We start from the raw sequence: 21362 nt of genomic DNA on the forward strand, positions 1-21362 counted from the left end.
TGAGTAGGTGAAAAAACCCTCCTCCCGCTTCTAGTCCTCGCTTTCCCCACCATTAGGGCGTCGGGCAGTGGCGGGGGCGGGTTGAAAACTGCACCCACGTTTGCTGCCGCTTCTCTGCAGGGCTTTGCCGTCGTCATAGCAACTAGGAGTTCCGCGATCCCCCACCTTCCCCCAACTCCTACCACTTCCCCCGGCGGCCGGGCAGAGCTGCCGCTTTTCTCGCGAGATTTGCGCGCCGAGCCAGGCAGCTCCGCGGTGATCTCACCGCGACCGGGTGGAGGGAGGGGGAGAGATGGGGCGGGGAGGGGAGGGGACGGGAAGGGCGAGTTCGGCGCCACCACCGCCGGCAACTTTGTGAACGAGTTCAGTGCGAGCGTGAGCGAGTGAGCGAAAGTCAGTGCGGCGCTGAGTGCCCGGGAGAAGGGTCCCCGGGGAGGGCCAGGTCTGGACTCCAGAGGCCGCCCCCGCCCCCCAGCCCCGGCCATCCATCCCCTCCTGCCTCCGTGGCTCCGTGGCTCCCTTGCTATTTCCTCCCGCCGCCGGTCTTCCCCGGCCTTCGCGCCCCCGTCTGCAGTTACCTGTCCCCTCCCCCACTCGGCACGCAGCTCCCCTGCCCCGGCGCCCACCTAGGACCCCTGAACCTCGGGCCCCCAGACACCCCGCACTCGTTTCCCGCGCCGGCCGCCCCCTCAGCTCATAGACCTCCCGAGGGCAGGCGGGCGGGATGGGGGGTGCCGAGCTTTGGAGGCGGCGCGAGCGGGGACCCGTGCGCCCAGACAATAGTTGATGCTCGGGGACCGGGCACCTCCGCCCCCTACTCCACCGGGAACGCGCCCCCCGCCGGCTGCGCTCCAGTCTGCATTCCGGGTCCCCCTCGGAGCCCGGTTCGGGAGTTGGGCTGATTCGCCCCCGCCTCCCTTGGGCCCCTCAAGCTCCGCGCCCGCCCCGGCCCAGCCTCGCCGCCTGTCGTTCTCCGCAGAGGCGGCGGCGAGGGGGCGCGCGCCGACGGCCCACGGTTTCTCTTTCTCCCCAGGGAGAGCGCGCGGCGGACCCGCCCGGGACGCGCGGCGGCCCCGGAGGCCGGGCCCAGCGGTAAGTGGCTCCCGCGCCCCGGGTCCGGTCAGGGAAGTGGGGGTGCAGGGCTGTTGACAGCCTCCCACCGTATTCTGGCCGGAGCTCGGGTCCAGGACCCGGCGCAGGACACCGGGCGGCCAAAGTTTTATTTCCGATTTGGTGGCGTGCTGAGACCGCAGCCTGGCGGGGGCGAGTCTGCGTGGGGGCGAGTCTGCGTGCGTGCGCGCGCGCACCTAGGAATCCAAAGCTGCACAAGTCTCCGTCTGGCGCCCGCGGGAGAGGCTGGGAGACCCGCGCCCCGTGGGGGTGGCTGCGCCCACCCGGCTGCCATCGTCTCCGCGGGAGAGCCTTCCTTTTCAGTTACCTGGGTGAGCGCTTTGTAGGCTGAGCTGGGGGGGACGGGCCGAGAGGTTTAATCGCGAGATGCAGAGAAGAGCAGCTCGGTGCCCGCGGATGGTTCATCTCTCTCCCAGGGGTCCGGGGGCAGTGAAATTTCGGGATGCTCTCGCCTACTCTGAAGTACACCTCAGGAGGGATGGGGAGGCGGGAGGCTGCTGCAGAAAGAACTTTACCGCCCGCGCCCCATCTGTTTCCAACTTCCCTCCTGACCTTAAAGAAATGTGCGAGGCTCTCCATCGCTCCGCGGCATTTCGAGGACAAGTAAGCGCGTTGGGCAGGTTGAAATTGCATCGGGTTCACCGTTTAGAAAACATACAGGCGAGGGAAATGGCTCGCTTTCAGGAAAGAGTCGTTGGTATTCCTTTTGAAGGGAAGCATTTGGGGACTGATGGCTCCTAGACGGCATTTATCTGATAGATTTTATTTTTCATGACGGGAGGCAGCAGTCACTGAAATTGTTACTTCCTGCTAAACGATTATATTTCTAAACTGGGAGCCAGTGATGCGATGCAAATTTCAGAGTGAAGGTGTCGACTTTCATCAGGTTCCAGGTCTATCTGGATGAACTGGGGTTGGCGTTTCCTCTATAAAGCAAACCTCTTTCATGTTGAAACTCTGACTCAGGCTCTTAAAGCCATTGTTTTATACTGGTACTCTGTGGGAGTTCAGTGTCAACTTTCTCCTGTTTTCTCATGTGGAATATCCGTCCTAGGAAAAGATTCTCTGACTCAGTTTTTTGGAAAAGTACAAGATTAAGTCGTATGGATCAATTCTCGGTAGCCTAGTAACGGTATTTTTTATTTTTATATAATCTTCATTTAATGACTTTTACTTTTTACTTTTTTGAAAGCTGCAGTTAAGCCTTTTTTACGAGGATGGGAAAGAAAGCTGATGGGAATAATATAGAACAGTGGTAACAGTAGTTTCAAATAAAAGGTTTACATAAAGCAGTTTATGGTCACTGATGTCTCTAACTATTAGATGACATACCAGTTATTAACAAGAATATTAATATTAAAGCATTTTTCCCATGGAATAAATTATTTCTACTAAAGCATTAGCAATTAACAATGCATTTAAAATAACTTGGGTGGTGATTTGCATGTAAATGGTTAGGGGCAAAATAAAAGCTTTTGGGGGATGAATGGTTTCATGTGGCTGACGATTTATTTTCTTATCTCATGCTTAAGTAAAGGACTCTTGAAGTTGACTGTATCATTAGATTTCTCTAGTTGACTGAGAGAACAAGTTTGGCAAGTGGCTCAAGACAGTCAGTAGGTGTTGCTGTTAGCTTCTCTGCAGTTCCTGGTACTGCTCCTCGATTCTGAAATTGCAATTCTGGTGCAGTGAACTTAGATCTGAAGTGTCAGGCAGTGTTAGTTGTGACTTCATTGTAGCATTCCATGGCAAGGTTGATTTGAACTCTTGGTAATAGTTTCAAAGCACCTCACTGAAATTGTATATTGAGATTCTTTTAACTCTCTCCTTTCATTATTCTCTTCTGGCTTTTGCATTTGCTTTTGTTTTGAATTAGGTGTATAATTTTGGTGTCTCCCCTCCCCCCCCATTTTAAAACAGCTTTTTAAAAACTTCTTTCTAGTAACTTCATTGAAGTCATAGACTGCAGATTGCTTGAGATTAGCAATTCAGTAGACGCTGGGGGATCTTGGTTGCCTATGAGTTGAGAGATAATATATTTTCAAGTTTGAATTTTGAAATAAATTCCTATTCTCTATCTCTTTGAGCTGTGAAACAGGAGCATGAGAAGAGTTAGAACAGTATGAGAGTACAGATTTCCCAAATCTTTCCCATTTAGAGGAAAATATATAGTGATTAATGATAACATGATTATGTGTTTCCGTCAGTCCTCACTGTTGTATTATCATTTCTGTTGGTCCACATCAGTGCACATCTATAATAATAAAAAGGGTAATATGCTAATTAGACTGGACAGCCGAACAACCTTCCCGATGTCCTTCTGGACGTGAGAGCCAAGGCAAGCCACCGCAGATGCGAGGGCCCAGCCCCTTGCACAAATTTCATGCATTGGGCCTCTAGTATAAAATATGAATAGTCTGAAGATTTTCTCATGATATCTCAAGTTTGGCTCACTGACCAAATTGGACTTTCTCTGAGGAAGACAAATAGACTCATCCCCATTAATATAGAGTTAGAGCTCTGTTCTTCCTTTTGACTCAAATCACAGAAGTTCATATCTCAAATTCAGACCCCTCTGCCCCCATAATATCACTATATTCCTAACCTTTTGAGAGCTGTGGTAAGTCAAACAGTATTTAGTGAGTGCTTCTATCTGGAAGGCATGCTCTTGGATTCTGGTTTCCCAGTGATAATTACAGTGTGTTCCTGCCTCAAGGAACTTCTGTGCAATGGGGCCTTTTGTAGTAAACTTTCCTGGTTTGGTGCTATGATATCCTGATGCCCCCATGAAGGTCTTGCATAGCAGGCAATTATCTTTGTATTTTACCTTACCTAAATTAATTTCTGAAATAATTTAATTAAAAGTAATTTTCGGAAAAATAATTTTGAAATCATGATATACTAAAGAATTTGTTCTCAGAAGGTCTGGGCTTAAATTTTCCAGGTATGGGAATCTTGAAAAATAATTGAACCTTTTTCTCAACTGTCTTTCCAAAAAACTTCCTTCTGCAGAGATGGGCACAATACTTGCCTCACATCTTTGCTGCAAAATTGTGTGAGTACTTTGTAAACCATAAAGTCTATTTGTGATTGTATTTTCTTACTTTCTGATAAGCATATTCATTGATTGTTGGAGCTAGAAGGAAGTTTGAGTAAAAATCATTTGGCCCATCCTCCCCATTTTACAGATGGTTAACTGAAGACCAGGAAGTCCAAGGGATTTGTTGAAGGTTATACAACTAGTCAGTGATCAGGCACAATGCTTGGAAGGCGGGTTGTCAGAGTTAACTCTACTTCTGCTTCCTGGTTTGTTTTTTCCTACCTTAAAGCCTATTAAGTTAAAATTTGTTTATTACTTTTTCCCTCTCACACTTAAGGGTTCAGTGTTCATTAAATGTCTAAAATGAGAAGCAGCAAAACTTAAGGAAACAAAATCTATGTAAAGGTTGAAAAGCTATGAAAACAGCATTGATGTAGTATTCAGTAACTAAGCTTTAGTTAAAGTTACTCAAATTCCCAAGTAATGGAAAAAGAAATTATGAGTTCAAGTATTTACATGGTAGAGCCTGTAGGCTTGTTTTTTTTTTTTGAGAAAAGGAATCTTTGTTAACTCAGAGCACAATGTACTTGTATGTTCTTTAGAGAAGCCAAACTTAATTTATTCTAGTTTACCATTTTCTTCCTTCTTAAACTTATTTTTCATTTGTAGAAGAAGTGGTTGTATCTTCCTTATTTCTGAAACAGTGGCAACTTTTGGACCTTCTCTCAGCTACCTGTAAGGGTAACCAGAGGGCAGGGGTTGGGGGTGGGGAGGATCAGTCAGGTGGAAGGATAACTGTATAGAAAACAGGAAAATGTTGTAGGGAGCTTCCTGTTGAGAACGTGACTGATTTATATAGGACTACCCTACCTTCCTCTGGGGTAATCTGAGCCAGGAGACAAGAAACATTCCTGCCAGTTGGGTGACTGCCTTTTAAATGAGGGGCTCTCCCTGTTCCGGGCAGGGTTAGGCGTTATGTTATTCCTTTAGTGCTCACACAAAAATTTGTGTCTTATTCCATATGCAGTGCTATTTAAAATATAGGTGTCTCACTGTCACTTGAACTTGACAATCTAACCTTCTCTCCATTGCACCTCTACTTTTTGGTATGGGAAATAAATTGGCCTCATTGGATTTTTGCTTTTTGTGTTTTTTTTTTCTTAAAAAAAAAAAAAAAAGGCAAACCAAAACAAAGCCCATGCATGTACTCACATTTGTACTTTGTTTTTCAAAGGTTATACAGTTTACCCTTGAACAACACGGGTTTGAACTGTGAGGGTCCAATTATACACGAATTTTTTCCCCCAGTAAATACTGTGACTGTATTTGCTCTTCCTTATGATTTTCTTTCTTTTTTTTTTTTTTGCTGTTGTGTTTTTTATTTATTTATTTTTTTTTATTGCTTAAAGTATTACAAAGGGTATTACATATGTGTCCATTTTATCCCCCCGCCCTAGACAGTCCCCTAGCCTCCCCTATCCCCCAATGTCTTATGTCCACTGGTTATGCTTCTATGCATGCATACAAGTCCTTTAGTTTATCTCTTACCCCCCTACCTCCTGTCCCGCAACCCTCCCCGGCCTTCCTGCTGCAGTTTGACAATCTGTTTGAGGCAGCTCTGCCTCTGTATCTATTATTGTTCAAAAGTTTATAATGGTCTCTATTATCCATGAATGAGTGAGATCATGTGGTATTTTTCCTTCATTGACTGGCTTATTTCACTTAGCATAATGCTCTCCAGTTCCATCCATGACGTTGCAAATGGTAAGAGTTCCTTCCTTTTTAGAGCAGCATAGTATTCCATCGTGTAGATGTACCACAGTTTTCTAATCCATTCATCTACTGATGGGCACTTAGGCTGTTTCCAGATCTTAGCTATGGTGAATTGTGCTGCTATGAACATAGGGGTGCATATATCCTTTCTGATTGGTGTTTCTGGTTTCTTGGGATATATTCCTAGAAGTGGGATCACAGGGTCAAATGGGAGTTCCATTTTCAGTTTTTTAAGGAAACTCCATACTGTCTTCCATAGTGGCTGCACCAGTCTGCATTCCCACCAGCAGTGCACAAGTGTTCCTTTTTCTCCACATCCTCTCCAGCACTTGTCGTTTGTTGATTTGTTGATGATAGCCAGTCTGACAGGTGTGAGATGGTACCTCATTGTTGTTTTGATTTGCATCTCTCGGATGATTAGTGACTTTGAGCATGTTTTCATATGTCTCTTGGCTTTCTGAATGTCCTCTTTTGAAAGGTGTCTATTTAGGTCCTTTGCCCATTTTTTGATTGGATTGTTTATCTTCCTTTTGTTAAGTTGTATGAGTTCCCTATAAATTTTGGAGATTAGGCCCTTATCAGATATGACATTGGCAAATATGTTTTCCCACACAGTGGGTTTTCTCGTTGTTTTGTTGATGGTTTCTTTTGCTGTGCAGAAGCTTTTTATTTTGATGTAGTCCCATTTGTTCATTTTCTCTTTCGTTTCAAGTGCCCTAGGAGCTGTATCAGTGAAGAAATTGCTTCGGCATATGTCTGAGATTTTGTTGCCTTTGGATTCTTCTAGAATTTTTATGGTTTCCTGTCGTACATTTAAGTCCTTTATCCATTTTGAGTTTATTTTTGTGTATGGTGTAAGTTGGTGGTCTAGTTTCATTTTATTGCATATATCTGTCCAATTTTCCCAACACCATTTATTGAAGAGACTATCTTGGCTCCATTGTATGTTCTTGCCTCCTTTGTCAAATATTAATTGAGCATATTGGTTCGGGCCGATTTCTGGGCTCTCTATTCTATTCCATTGATCTATATGCCTATTCTTGTGCCAGTACCAGGCAGTTTTGAGAACAGTGGCTTTGTAATACATCTTGATATCTGGTATTGAGATCCCCCCTACTTTGGTCTTTTTCAGGATTGCTGCAGCTATTCGGGGTCTTTTTTTATTCCAGATGAATTTTTGGAGAGTTTGTTCTAGATCTCTGAAGTATGCCGTTGGTATTTTAATGGGAAGTGCGTTGAATTTATAGATTGCTTTGGGTAGTATGGACATTTTAATGATGTTGATTCTACCAATCCATGAACACGGTATGTTCTTCCATCTGTTTATGTCTTCCTCTATATCTTTTTTCAACGTCCTGTAGTTTTCTGAGTAGAGGTCTTTTACCTCTTTAGTTAAGTTTATTCCTAGGTAGCTTAATTTTTTTGGTGCGATGGTAAACGGGATTGTTTTTATAATCTCTCTTTCTGAAAGTTCACTATTGGTGTATAGAAATGCCTCGGATTTCTTGGGGTTAATTTTGTATCCTGCTACATTGCCAAATTCATGTATTAAGTCCAGTAGCTTTTTGATGGAGTCTCTAGGGTTTTGTATGTATAATATCATGTCGTCTGCAAATAAGGACGGTTTTACTTCCTCTTTTCCAATTTGGATGCCTTTTATTTCTTCTTCTTGCCGAATTGCAATGGCTAACACTTCCAGTACTATGTTGAACAGGAGTGGTGAGAGGGGGCATCCCTGTCTTGTTCCTCTTCTTAGGGGAAATGGTGTTAGTTTTTGTCCATTGAGTATGATGTTGGCTGTGGGCCTGTCATATATGGCTTTTATTATGTTGAGGTATGATCCTTCTACTCCCACCTTGCTGAGAGCTTTTATCAAAAATGGGTGTTGAATTTTGTCAAATGCTTTTTCTGCATCAATTGATATGACCATGTGGTTTTTTTCTTTCAATTTGTTTATGTGATGTATCACGTTTATTGATTTGCGGATATTGTACCATCCTTGCATCCCTGGGATAAATCCTACTTGGTCATGGTGTATGATTTTTCTGATGTACTGCTGGATCCGATTTGCTAAGATTTTGTTGAGGATTTTGGCATCTATGTTCATGAGGGATATTGGCCTGTAATTCTCTTTCATTGTGTTGTCTTTACCTGGTTTTGGTATTAGGGTGATGCTGGCTTCATAGAATGAGCTTGGAAGTGTTCCTTCCTCTTGAATTTTTTGTAGTAGTCTGAGGAGGATAGGTTTTAGTTCTTCCTTGAATGTTTGGTAAAACTCCCCTGTGAAGCCGTCTGGTCCTGGGCTTTTGTTTGCTGGAAGCTTTTTGATGACTGCTTCAATTTCTTCCATAGTTATTGGCCTGTTGAGATTTTTAGATTCTTCCTGATTGAGTTTTGGAATGTTGTATTTTTCTAGGAATTTGTCCATTTCCTCCAGGTTGTCTAGTTTGTTGGAGTAGAGCTGTTCATAGTATTTTTTAACAATCATTTGTATTTCTGTGGGGTCTGTTGTTATTTCGCCTCTATCGTTTCTGATTTTGTTTATTTGGGTCCTCTCTCTTTGCTTCTTGGTGAGTCTGGCTAGAGGTTTGTCAATCTTGTTTATCCTTTCAAAGAACCAGCTCTTGGTTTCATTGATTTTCTGTATTGTTTTTTTGGTCTCTATGTCATTTATTTCTGCTCTAATCTTTATTATCTCCTTCCTTCTGCTCACTCTGGGGTTTTCTTGTTGCTCTCTTTCTAATTCTTTGAGTTGTAGAGTTAGATGATTTACTACCATTTTTTCTTGTTTTTTGAGATAGGCCTGTAGAGCTATAAACTCCCCTCTCAGGACTGCTTTCATTGTGTCCCATAGGTTTTGGATTGTTGTGTTTTCATTGTCATTAGTTTCCAGGATGTTTCGAATTTCTTCTTTGATTTCATTTGGTAACCCAATCAATATTTAATAGCATGCTATTCAGCTTCCAGGTGTTTGAGTATTTTGGGTTGTTTTTATTGTAGTTTATTTCTAATATTATGCCATCGTGGTCTGCGAAGACGCTTTTTATGATTTCAATTTTCTTGAATTTGGGGATACTTTGCTTGTGACCCAATATATGGTCTATTTTTGAATATGTCTTATGAGCATTTGAGTAGAATGTATATTCCCTGGCTTTCGGGTGAAGTGTTCTGAAGATGTCTATTAAGTCCATCTGATCTAGTGAGTCATTTAGGATTGCTGTATCTTTGCTGATTATTTGTCTAGAAGACTTATCCAGTGCTGTCAGTGGTGTATTAAAGTCCCCTACAATGATTGTATTGTTGTCGATCTCTCCTTTGATATCTTCCAGGAGTTTTTTTATGAATTTGGGTGCTCCTGCATTGGGTGCATATATGTTTACCAGGGTTATATCTTCTTGTTGTATTGATCCCTTTAGTATTATGAAGTGGCCTTCCTTATCTCTTGTTATGGCCTTCACTTTGAGGTCTATTTTGTCCGATATAAGTATTGCTACCCCAGCTTTCTTATCCTTTCCATTTGCCTGAAAGATATTTTTCCATCCTTTCACTTTCAGTCTGTGTGAGTCCCTTCTAATGAGGTGGGTTTCTTGTAGACAGCAGATGTATGGGTCATTTTTTTTATCCATTCAGCCACTCGATGTCTTTTGTTTGGAGCATTTAGTCCGTTTACGTTTAAAGTTATTATTGAAAGGTACTTGTTTGTAGGCATTTCTGGTTTTGTGTGGCCGTTTTCTTTCTGAGCTTTTTATTTCTTATTTTTATACCAGTCCCTTTAGCATTCCTTGCATTGCTGGCTTGGTGGTGATAAACTCCCTTAGCCTTTTTTTGTCTGTGAAGCTTCTTATTTCCCCTTCAAGTTTGAATGATAGCCTTGCTGGATAGAGTATTCTTGGATTTAGTCCTTTGCTTTGCATCACTTTGTAAATTTCCGTCCATTCTTTTCTGGCCTGATGTGTTTCTGTTGAGAAATCATTTGACAATCTAATGGGAGATCCCTTGTATGTAACTTTCCGTCTCTCTCTTGCAGCCTGTAAGATTCTCTCTTTGTCCTGAACATTTGCCATGGTAATTATGATGTGCCTTGGTGTGGGTCTTTTTGGGTTCACCTTGTTTGGGACTCTCTGGGCTTGTGTGACTTTTTTCTTCCCCACCTCAGGGAAGTTTTCTGATATTATTTCTTCTAATAGGTTTTCTAATCCTTGTTCATCCTTCTGTTGTTCTGGTACCCCTATTATTCGTATGTTGTTTCGTTTCATGTTGTCCCAAAGCTCCCTTAGGCTCTCCTCCTGTCTTTTCATTTTTTTCTCCAATTGCAGTACGTTTTGGGTATGTTTTGCTTCCTTGTCTTCTAAATCACTAATTCGGTCCTCCGCTTCTCCTAGTCTACTGTTGATACTTTCAATGGAGTTTTTCATTGCAGCTATATCACTCTTCATTTCTTCTTGGGTCTTACTTAAGTTGTTGATTTTTTCATCTGTTTCTTCTAGCTTCTTCCATATGTTATCGATTTTTTCATCTGTTTCTTCTTGCTTCTTGGAGAGGTTGTCGATTTTTTCCTCCATCCGGTTTATGCACTCTAGGACCCTTATTCTGAATTCTTTTTCTGTCATGTTGCATGCCTCTGTATTACTTAGCTGCTTTTCTGGAGAGTCATCCTTCTCTTTCCTTTGGGGGTTTCTTTGTCTACCCATGTTTGATCTCGCTGACATATCTAGACGTTGAGTCGTTCAGTGGCTGCTCCCTTGGTGGCAGTGACTCCTTGGTCTGTGGTTGCTCTTTGGGCGGTTGCGGTAGCAGCTGCTCTTCAGTTGGCAGCAGCTCCTCTGGTGGGTGCTGTTCACAGCTGTGGTGGCTCTTCTGGCTGGTGGGGCAAGGTTTCACGTACAGCTGCTGTTCCTCAGCAGAGGGTGTGGTGCTCAGGAGGTTGCTGTTGCTTGGATCTGCTGCGTTGATTTAAAGGCACAAAATACAACACAACAAGGCACCACGTACCAGGCACTATACACAAATATATTCACGATATGAATAACCCCAAATAAAGGTGACCACCTGAATTAAGAGAATTAGGGGATAAGGAAGAAGGAAGAGAAAAAGAGAAAAGAGAAAAAAGAAAAGAAAATTAGGGACCAAAAAAAAGGAGTGCAAAAATGAAATTGGGAAAAAGGAGGGGGGAAAATAAAAGCGAGAAAAGAAAAGAAAAGAAAAAAAAAGAGCGAAAGGAGAGAATGAAGTGGAAGAGGGGAAGAGACTTTTTTATATGAGGAGAATACTCCTATAGAACAGCCACTAATCCCAACAAATTCCAGCAACAGCTCCCTGGAGATGAATGCAAACTAGAAACAACCAATAATATAACGATGAAAATAGAATGGAGAACACTAATCCCAAAATAAAATAAAGAGAAAATAAAATGGCACTTAAAAAAAAAATGGTAAAATGGTAGCGGTAATAATACTGGTTAAAAATAAGAAGGTAGTGGGGGAGAACCAAGATGGCGGCATAGGTTAACGCCGGAGTTTGCTGCTTTGAACAACTACTTCAAAAGTGAAACCAAAAAACGGAAGGGACATCACCCAGAACCACAGGAACGCTGGCTGAGTGGAAGTCCTACAACTAGGAGGAAAGAGAAACGCATACGGACACTCAGAGGAGGCGCAGTGCTGAAGTCAAATTCTGAGGTGCGGAGTGCGCAGAGCGGGCTGGCGGCGGAGGGCGCGGTTGGCGTTTTCAATCGGGAGGGAGTCGCAGAATCTGAGCTCCAGATCCGGGCGAGTCTTTAGGGACCCAGACTCAAACGGGAGAAGCGGGACTGTCTGGCTTCGGTCAGAGCGAGTGCAGCTTTCTCTCTGAGCTTTGCAGCGGGTGCTGGGACTCAGAGAGGCAGAGCCCCTGGGGACAGGACTGAGAGCCGCCATAACTGCTCTCTCCGGCCCACCCTGTTGATCCTGTGCGACCCGCCCCGCCCAAGCCCTGCACACAGGCATTTGCCGGATAGCCTCAGGCAAACGCCAGATTAGCACCTCCCTAGGGGACAGAAGTTCTCTCACTGCTGACACAGCTGATTCTCATAGCCACTTGGCCTGGAGGTCAAACCCTCCCTGGAATTAGCTACAACAATCAAGATTTAACTATAAGACTGTGAACAAAGACCACTAGGGGGTGCACCAAGGAAGCATAACAAAATGCGGAGACAAAGAAACAGGACAAAATTGTCAATGGAAGATATAGAGTTCAGAACCACACTTTTAAGGTCTCTCAAGAACTGTTTAGAAGCCGCCGATAAACTTAATGAGATCTACAAGAAAACTAATAAGACCCTCGATCTTATATTGGGGAACCAACTAGAAATTAAGCATACACAGACTGAAATAACGAATATTATACAGACTCCCGACAGCAGACCAGAGGAGCGCAAGAATCAAGTCAATGATTTGAAATGCGAGCAAGCAAAAAACACCCAACCGGAAAAGCAAAATGAAAAAAGAATCCAAAAATGCGAGGATAGTGTAAGGAGCCTCTGGGACAGCTTCAAGCGTACCAACATCAGAATTATAGGGGTGCCAGAAGATGAGAGAGAGCAAGATATTGAAAACCTATTTGAAGAAATAATGACAGAAAACTTCCCCCACCTGGTGAAAGAAATGGACTTACAGGTCCAAGAAGCGCGGAGAACCCCAAACAAAAGGAATCCAAAGAGGACCACACCAAGACACATCATAATTAAAATGCCAAGAGCAAAAGATAAAGAGAGAATCTTAAAAACAGCAAGAGAAAGAAACTCAGTTACCTACAAGGGAATACCCATACGACTGTCAGCTGATTTCTCAACAGAAACTTTGCAGGCCAGAAGGGAGTGGCAAGAAATATTCAAAGTGATGAATACCAAGAACCTACAACCAAGATTACTTTATCCAGCAAAGCTATCATTCAGAATTGAAGGTCAGATAAAGAGCTTCACAGATAAGGAAAAGCTAAAGGAGTTCATCACCACCAAACCAGGATTATATGAAATGCTGAAAGGTGTCCTTTAAGAAGAGGAAGAGGAAGAAAAAGGTAAAGATACAAATTATGAACAACAAATATGCATCTATCAACAAGTGAATCTAAGAATCAAGTGAATAAATAATCTGATGAACAGAATGAACTGTTGATTATAATAGAATCAGGGACATAGAAAGGGAATGGACTGACTATTCCTGGGGGGGAAAGGGGTGTGGGAGATGCGGGAAGAGACTGGACAAAAATCGTGCACCTATGGATGAGGACAGTGGGTGGGGAGTGAGGGCGGAGGGTGGGGCGGGAACTGGGAGGAGGGGAGTTATGGGGGGGAAAAAAAAGAGGAACAAATGTAATAATCTGAACAATAAAGATTTAATTAAAAAAAAATGCTAAAAAAAAAAATAAGAAGGTAGTAATTAAAAGGGTAAAATCAGGCGATGGAAAAAAGAAGAAAAAAAAAGAAAATAAAAGAAGAAGAAAAGAAAAAAAAAGAAAAAAAAATTGATTTCTTAGTTAAAAGGTGAAAAAAGAAAAAAAAAAAATATTGCAGTAATGAAGGTCCTTCGGTTCTTCTATTCTTCAGTGTGGCTCGCCTTAGACCTGCCAGGTATTCAGGAGAGTGTTGAGTTTCCCTGCGATACACTGTTCCTCTGTGTTGTAAACCACAGTCCTTATTTTAAAGCAAGCCGCATTTGTTTCCCAGACTGCCTTATTTTGTGTTTAGCAAAGAGTCAGTTTGTGGGTCAGCCTCTGGGTGGCAGTGTTCTGGGGTTGGCCTCTGAGGCTATAGGGCCTCTCTGTCCAGTGGAAGTTCACTGCCCAGAGCTGGCTGCGTAAGAGTTACGAGTGCTGTGTTGTTGCTGGGATTCCCTTATGATTTTCTTAATGATGTTTTCTTTTCTCTAGCTTACTGTATTATAAGAATACAGTATGTAATACATGTATCATACACAGTATGTGTTGACTTTATGTTATCTAGGCTTTGGGTCAACAGTAGACTATTAGTAGCTAAGTTTTGGGGGAGTCAAAAGTTATAATCAGATTTTTGAGTTCACTGGGGGGCGTGGTGTTAGGGTCCCTCACTCCTGCATTGTTGAGAGTCAACTGTATATATTAATTACTCTGAGATGAAGCTCATTTATTCTTCCCGTAGGCTCTCGATGAGCCTGGGAGTGAGTCAGAACTATAAAGACTCCCTTTTGTTGGGCTTTCTTAAACACAGATGATTTGGGTGAGGGATGGACTAATATCATAGGGTTTGTGTCATAGGGTTTGTGATCATAAGGGTAAGACCATCTATCTGGTGGATCTTTTGAGGATAGAGGCCAGTCCACATCCACCTTCTCCTTTTATTCTGGCCTGAGGAGAGTAAGGTAAATCCAGCTGAAAATAGAACATGAGTGTTTTCTTGACGCTCTAGAGAGAAATTACACCAAATGACACAGGGGACTGTCAGGGGCTTCCTTAGTAAATAGCAGTGCTTGGTGGGTGTGCCACTGAGTCAGGGAAGCTGTTTCTTTGCCTCTGGAGGTCTGTGATGAGAATGTTCAGCCTTTAGATTCTAATTTGTTACTTGTCATGTTGCACTAAGTTCTCCCTTTAATGAGGATTGTAGTATGCCTAACTGTAAATGGAGAGAAACGGGCAATTGCATAATGTTAGATTTCCTTTTTTTCAATGCAGGAGAGGCAGGAGGAGAATGCACGCTTATGGGAGAATGCCTGCTTGGAGAGGGACAGTTACGTTTGTACAAACACAGGGGTCACTCAGAGGCAACTTGAGCAGGTAGGACATCCAGCCCAGGTGGCCACTGGATTCCTTTTCTCCTCTCTCCTCCCCCAGAGTAGGTTCAGGTTAAATGAATTTTACAGACCCAGCAGTGAATTTTGGTTATTCCTCTTTTCTCTGTCCACTTTCCCCACAAAACCTTTTACCAAAGTTACAGGGATAGTCATTGATTGGATTTTATGGTTCAGCGTCTTGCTTCCTTTTAGAATGAGTTCTGAAGTTCTCAGAGTAAAATTATTGAGAAACAAAAAGCCAAGGGCTATGTGCTTAACCGTCATGTTCCTATAATCAAGACTCGACTGTGATCAGTATCTTTTACTTTGACTCCTCTATTATTTTTCTGTAATTCATCTCCCCCCCCCTTCCCCCCTCCGTATTCTCAATTATTTGCCTAGGTAGCAATTCTAGTTTGATATATTGTGAGATCCTTGCATTTACTCTAACAGTCTTATTTCCCAGAATTGATTATTTGTCTTTCCAAGTTTATTTTTAGTTCGTAATGCTTGCAGAGAAGCAACTGATAACTGAACTGTGGTACTGCTGCCCTTTAAGAGAGAGTACTTATAAGGAAATGCCTCTAAGATATGCAATTATAAATGACTAGAGTGTTCTAAAATTTTCACCCAATTTGACTAACTTTTATTGCTTAGTTCACTGGTGTGTACCTAGGGAAAAAATGGAAAGCAGTATTTCCCCCTATTTTTGCAAGAAGTGTAAGTTTGTAACTTGTCAGAACCATATTATTTTGAAGACTTCAGAAACACATGTTCTTAGTCTTGAAATGAGGGTTGGTGTGTAAGCTGATTTGACTCATCCCTAACCATCCTTCTGGCTGCTCCAGTGGAGACTTCAGAAGGTTCTGCCAATATACTTTGCGAGAGTCTAACTTCTGAGTAGCTGGTTTTTCATGTGTAAATAGAGTGCACTCAGTGTGTGTATATGTGTTTGGGGTGGGGTTTGGCTCCTGGTTTGCCCTTGGAAAACCTGTTAGGAAGGTTTGCTCTGGCTGAGCCTGAATGTAGTTTTCTAACCCTGTCTCTTTTCCAGTTTTAGAAATGCCTGTGATTCTTCAGAGTCTTAGTGTTACTGTATTTTATGTTTTAACGTAGGATGTTAGTGCTGAACCTTTGTAGTAGGAAATGAGGTATAACAATTGCATAACAAAACTGTTTCAGTAGAGCCCTGGTTGGTGTGACTTAGTTGGTTAGAGCATTGTCCCATGTACCAAAAAGTTCACAGGTACAATTCCTGGTCAGGGCGCATACTCAGGTTGCAGATTCGGTTCGGGTAGAAGTCAACCAATTGATGTTTCTCTCTCTCTCTCTCTCTCTCTCTCTCTCTCTCTCTCTCTCTCTCTCTCTCTCTCTCCCTTTCATTCTCTCTTCCTCTCTCTCTAAAATCAATACAGATAAAAAAAATACACACACACACACACTAAAAACACCTGTTTCTGTAGATAAATGATTATGGGGCCCTATAGGATTCACAGATAAGACTTATTACAAGTCCCGGAACCTCAGCCCAGTAATGGCTTTCAGTGGGATTGTTCTGAAGGCCATTTTCAAGGTATGTTTAAAAACAGTGGTTTTCAGTGCCTTGGGTAGGAGGTGTTGGGGGGAGCAGTGAGCACTTGAGGGAGAGGGTAGAGAATCGCAGTGACCACTGGGGCTTTTTTCCCGGGCAGGTGAATAAATGGTTTGAGATTCTGTTATGCTTCTTCCCCACCCACTTGACAACATAATGGTTTTTATACCATTTTTGGATTTGTGTTTGACAATAGGCAGATAAGTAGTGGACTCAAACCAGAAAGCAGCTTCCTGGGGGTTGTAGAAACGTCATTTCGGATGGGTGAAAAAGAGAACCCCCTATCTTCTCTCTGTACAGTCTCATTGATTAAAAAAGACAAAACACAACTTGGAAGTAATTTGGAAATGACTGTCAGCAGCTAAAAGGGCCAGGCTGCTTAACTCCTGCAGTGGAGGTAGGACATGTAAATCCAATTTGGAATTGCATGTTGGCACTGACTTTTGTATTGGGGTAAAAAACATTACGTAAAATTTACAGTCTTAACCATGTGTTAGTGTACATTTAGTAGTGTTAAATATATTTATATTGTTGTGAAACAGATCTCTAGAGTGTTTTTATCTTGCAAACCTGAAACTGTACCCATTAAGCAGCTGTCCATTTCATCTTTCCTCATCCCTGGTAATCATCATTCTGCTTTCTATTTCTATGCATTTGACTCTTAGTGGATCGTGGAGTATTTGTCTTTTGCTGGCTTATTTTACTTAGCATAATGTCCTCAAGGTTCATACATACTGGCATGTGACAGGATTTCCTTCCCTTTTAGGGTTGAATAATATTCCAGTGGGTGTATATACCATATTTGTTTATCCGTTCATCTGTAGATGGACATTTGGGTTGTTTTCACATTTTGGCTATGCTAGTAGTGTTGCTATGACGATGGATGTATAAATATCTCTTTGTGACCTTACTTCCAGTTCTTTTGGATATATACCCAGAAGTGGGATTGCCGGGTTATGTGGTAGTTCTATTTTTAATTTTTTAAGCAGCCTCAATACTATTTTTTTTTTATAGTGATTGCACCATTTTACATTTCCACCAGCAATGTATAAGAGTTACTTCTCATCCTCACCAACACTTTGTGTTTTTTTAAAAATAGTAACCATCCTAATGGGTGTGAAGTGATAATTTCATTGTGGTTTTGAATTGCACTTCTGTAATGATAAATAATATTGCACATCTTTCATACACTTGTTGGTCATTTTTATATCATCTCTGGGGAAATGTCTATCCAAGTCTGCCCATTTTTCAATTGGGTTATTTGATTTTTTTGTTGTTAAGTTATAAAAGTTCTTTATATATTCTGGATATTAATACCCTTTAATAGATATATGCTTTGAAAATGTTTTCTCCCATTCTGTAGATTACCTTTTCATGCTTTTGGATGCATAAAAATTTTTAAGTTCGATGTAGTCGCATTTGTCTATTTTTGGTCTTTATGCTGTGCTTTTGTTGTTACAGCCAAAAGATCATTGCTGCGTACAATGTCATGAAGCTTTCCCCCTATGTTTTCTTCTAGGAGTTTTTTATAGTTTTGGTTCTTATGTTAGATCTTTTTTTTTTTTTAAATACGGAACGCTTCACGAATTTGCGTGTCATCCTTGCGTGGGGGCCATGCTAATCTTCTCTGTATCGTTCCAATTTTAGTATATGTGCCGCTGAAGCGAGCACATGTTAGATCTTTAATATATTTTGAGTTAATTTTTATATATGTTGTAAGATAAATGTTTAGCTTCATTTTTTTTGCATGAGTATCCAGTTTTCCCAGCACCATTTCTGGAAAAGACTGTCTGTTCCCCACTGAGTGGTCTTCAGACCTTGTCAAAGGTCAGTTGACCATTGTTTACTTCTGGGCTATTCTATTCTATTCTATTCTATTCTATTCTATTCTATTCTATTCTATTCTATTCTATTCTATTCATCTAATTGTCTGTCTTTATGCCAGTGTCACCCAGTTTTGATTTTATTAGCTTTGTAATATATTTTGAAATCAGGAAGTGTAAGAGACATTTACTTTTACTTTATGTATGCTATTAAGTAATAGAGAACAGAGAAGTTGGCAATAGGGAAAACAATTCACATAACTTCTCTTTTTTTTTTTGAGGGGTCTAGGCACAGTTAAAAATGAGGTAACATAATTTAAATGGCAGAATGTATGCAAGAGTATCAATTAGCAACTGTTATAATATAAGAGCTGTGGGCTAGCACTTCCTAGTTTACAAACGACTCTCACAGATATTTAGTCCAGTGGCTTGGGAAAGCTTCAAGAGGATGATGGATCTTGAATTTATCTTGAAGATAGGATGGGTATAAATACCCCAAACTATCAGTGTCCATTGCATCACAGTGCTATAGGGAAGTCTTTAATGAAAGCCTCTAGTAGCAATCTCAAAATTTTCAATGGGATCAATTATTTGTTGTTTGTGATTTTTTTTTTCCCTTGACGTGATACTGCCTTTCCTATTCCAATCCAGTTGTTTTCTTATTTTTCATATCTGCTCATTGAATGGCAGTGGGCAGCATACAGAGATAGAATACTTATCCATAACACTGTTTTAATTTGTATGATGTGCAAAAAACAAGGAAATTAACCTGGCTGGGTTGTATAGAATGAGTTGAAGGAGAGAGAGTGGAGCTAGAACAGCAAGTTGAGTGGCTGCTTCAATAATTTAGGATACCTAAGACTTACTTTCTCACCTTCTTAATAAAACTAGGGGATAATTTTGGTTGGGTGTATTGACAAGACATTTAGTAGAATGTCTGTGGCAGAAAATGGTAGTTTGCTTACATGCAGTATGCTGCAGTAAAGAGTTATTTAATGGTGACCAAATAAATGTATGCATACCCGGGTAGGCCTCTAAGCAGTAACTTACTCATTTATCCCGTAAGTATTTATTAACTCTCACTGTATGCCAGGGGTTGGTGGCCACTTCTAGTGAAGAAAGGATAGATACATGATTCCTGTTCTCATGGGACAGATACTCTTCTAGGGATTTGTGTGGTCCTTTTCAGTGTTCTATCCTCTCATCTGGTTGGATTTTTCTTTTTGTCAAAGGGCACCTGTATTACTTCTGGTATAAAACAATTGTAGTTGAAAATAGCCCCACATTAAATATTCTTTGTGTAGAGGAAGAAAGAAACACTAGACAGTTCTGCCTTTTGGTTTCCAAGGAGATGTCTTGGCTAAATTTGTTTTATCAAGTGCTTTTCTAAGTAACAAATAAAGGAAACTGGCTCTAATGAATCTGGTTAAGGTTTTCCTGAGGAACCAAATAAGGTTTTAAAATCTTGGTTTCTTCTTTCACTCCTGCACCTAGAGAATATAGAAACCTCGTTTTGGCAAATTCTGGATTTTTCCAATAATTATCACATCTTAAAAGAGCCATATACTCTTTTTGGGTTTTCGTTCATTTGTTCATTTGTTCATGTAACAAATTTTCAGTGTGCACTACGATATGCCAGATAATCTTTTCATGTGTAAAAGGAAGAAGGTTGATGGTTGAATTAAGTTTACTTGAGGGCCAACTGTTAAAATTCTGTGAATTTATTAGTGTGTTTTAGTGAGATTTGGGGGCCTTTTGCATATAGTAGAAATGTTTTTGAAAAAAAACTAAAGAAATAGAAATATAGAGTTTTTGCTTTTAACTTTAAAACATTTTAGTGGGAAAATTCTATAATGCTGGATCATTTTAGCATAATTTCACTCAGATCTGAAAAAAAAAATCAACATTTTACCTCAACATTGAGATTCTTTCCTTGAATTTTTGGTAGAAGAAAGTTCTGAATCTAACCTTTCTGCTATTACTTGTAACACCCTATTTCAGATGATTGATATAGTGCCAGTGTGGGAGATTTAGAAATGCTTATCACCTCTCCTATGTGCTCAGTTCCAAATCTTTTGGGGGCTCATATCACTTATGTGTGTGGTAGTCTTGAGATATGGTGACACATGTCACGGGGTGCAGAAATCACACTGAAGATCTTAGTAACAGCACTGTGATCATTAGCTGGCAATTGCCCATGCTGCAAATATGTAAGATTTAGATAGCCCAGTGTGAGTTTTTGTGTCTTTATAAAATGATAATTTCATTTTAATTTGTTGTTAGAAATTCAACAGAGTATTGTTTATGTGTTACAAGATTCAGTTATGCAAAGTAAAGCTTAAAAATTTTTCCCTCCTGTGGATTGTTGGCTTTTGGGAATCTGGCCTCATTGTCACTAAAGAACATTGGAAAATTTGTTGTAGTTCTGGCTCTGTGGCTGGGGCCATTTTTTTCTTTCATTTATTGATCATAGCAACATTCATTGAGTACCTTCTAGATGGCAAATACTGTTCTCATCCTGGATATACAGTCGTGAACAACTCTGGGTGAGATGGGAAGCCACTAGACGGAACAAAGGGGTTTGATCTGACCCCTTTGATGGTTTTAAAGGATAAAACTGCTGTGTAGAGAATAGAATGAGGTGTGTGTGTGTGGGGGGGGCGGGCGGGGGGGGGATGAGGAAGGGCGAAGGGAGGCAAAGGTGGAAGCAAGGAGATACTGGGTTCTAGCAATAATATAGATGAGATGTGATGATAGCAATGGTGGAGGTGATGAGAAGTGGCTGGATTTTTGGCATAACCCAAGTGGGGCTAAGGGTGAGATGATGTGGGGTGAAAAAGAGTGGAGTCAAGGATAGCACCAAAGTTTTTGGCTGAATGACTGAAATAATGGAGGCGCCTTTATTGAAATGGGAGAGACTGGAGGAGAAGGTTTGGGTGGGGAATTAAGTGCTGATTTGTACATGTTGGGTATGCGATACCAGTGGATGTGCAAGTGGAGAAGTCAAGTTGGCAGCGGGGTAGGTCTGTTAATCTTCATGAGCTTTAGTTTTTTCACTTGTGAAATGGGGAAAGAATTTGCCCTTCTCAGAATTCTTGAGATCGAATGAGATAAAAAAAAGTTAAAGCCTCTAAAGTTATGTCCTATGGTGGTGATATTATTTCTGGAAAGTACACTGTTACCATCTTAGGTACTTTGTGGTTTCTTTCGAGCTACTAAATTCA

At 41.4% G+C, this 21362-nt stretch overlaps 1 protein-coding gene and 1 non-coding gene across 23 annotated transcripts in view; one reads left to right on the forward strand and one right to left on the reverse strand.

Moving 5' to 3' along the window:
• The first annotated feature begins 360 nt into the window (after positions 1-360).
• SIPA1L1 (signal induced proliferation associated 1 like 1) overlaps positions 361-21362 on the forward strand; it is a 356060-nt gene continuing 335058 nt past the window's right edge. For 14 of the 22 annotated variants that reach the window (XR_004968051.1, XR_004968054.1, XR_004968055.1 and 11 more), the window contains exons 1-2: positions 368-442; positions 1034-1092. The gene's annotated coding sequence lies outside the window, so the exon portion shown is untranslated. Of the gene's footprint in view, positions 443-1033; positions 1093-1126; positions 1443-14626; positions 14729-21362 lie in introns of those variants that run through there. The other 8 variants (XM_036311757.1, XM_036311766.1, XM_036311775.1 and 5 more) reach the window with 4 other exon arrangements.
• On the reverse strand, positions 17880-17986 carry LOC118661229. The gene has a single exon (XR_004969215.1). It is a non-coding gene; the product is annotated as a U6 spliceosomal RNA (small nuclear RNA).

Source organism: Myotis myotis, unplaced genomic scaffold (assembly GCF_014108235.1).
Source record: "Myotis myotis isolate mMyoMyo1 unplaced genomic scaffold, mMyoMyo1.p scaffold_m19_p_1, whole genome shotgun sequence".
Taxonomy (NCBI): Eukaryota; Metazoa; Chordata; class Mammalia; order Chiroptera; family Vespertilionidae; genus Myotis; species Myotis myotis.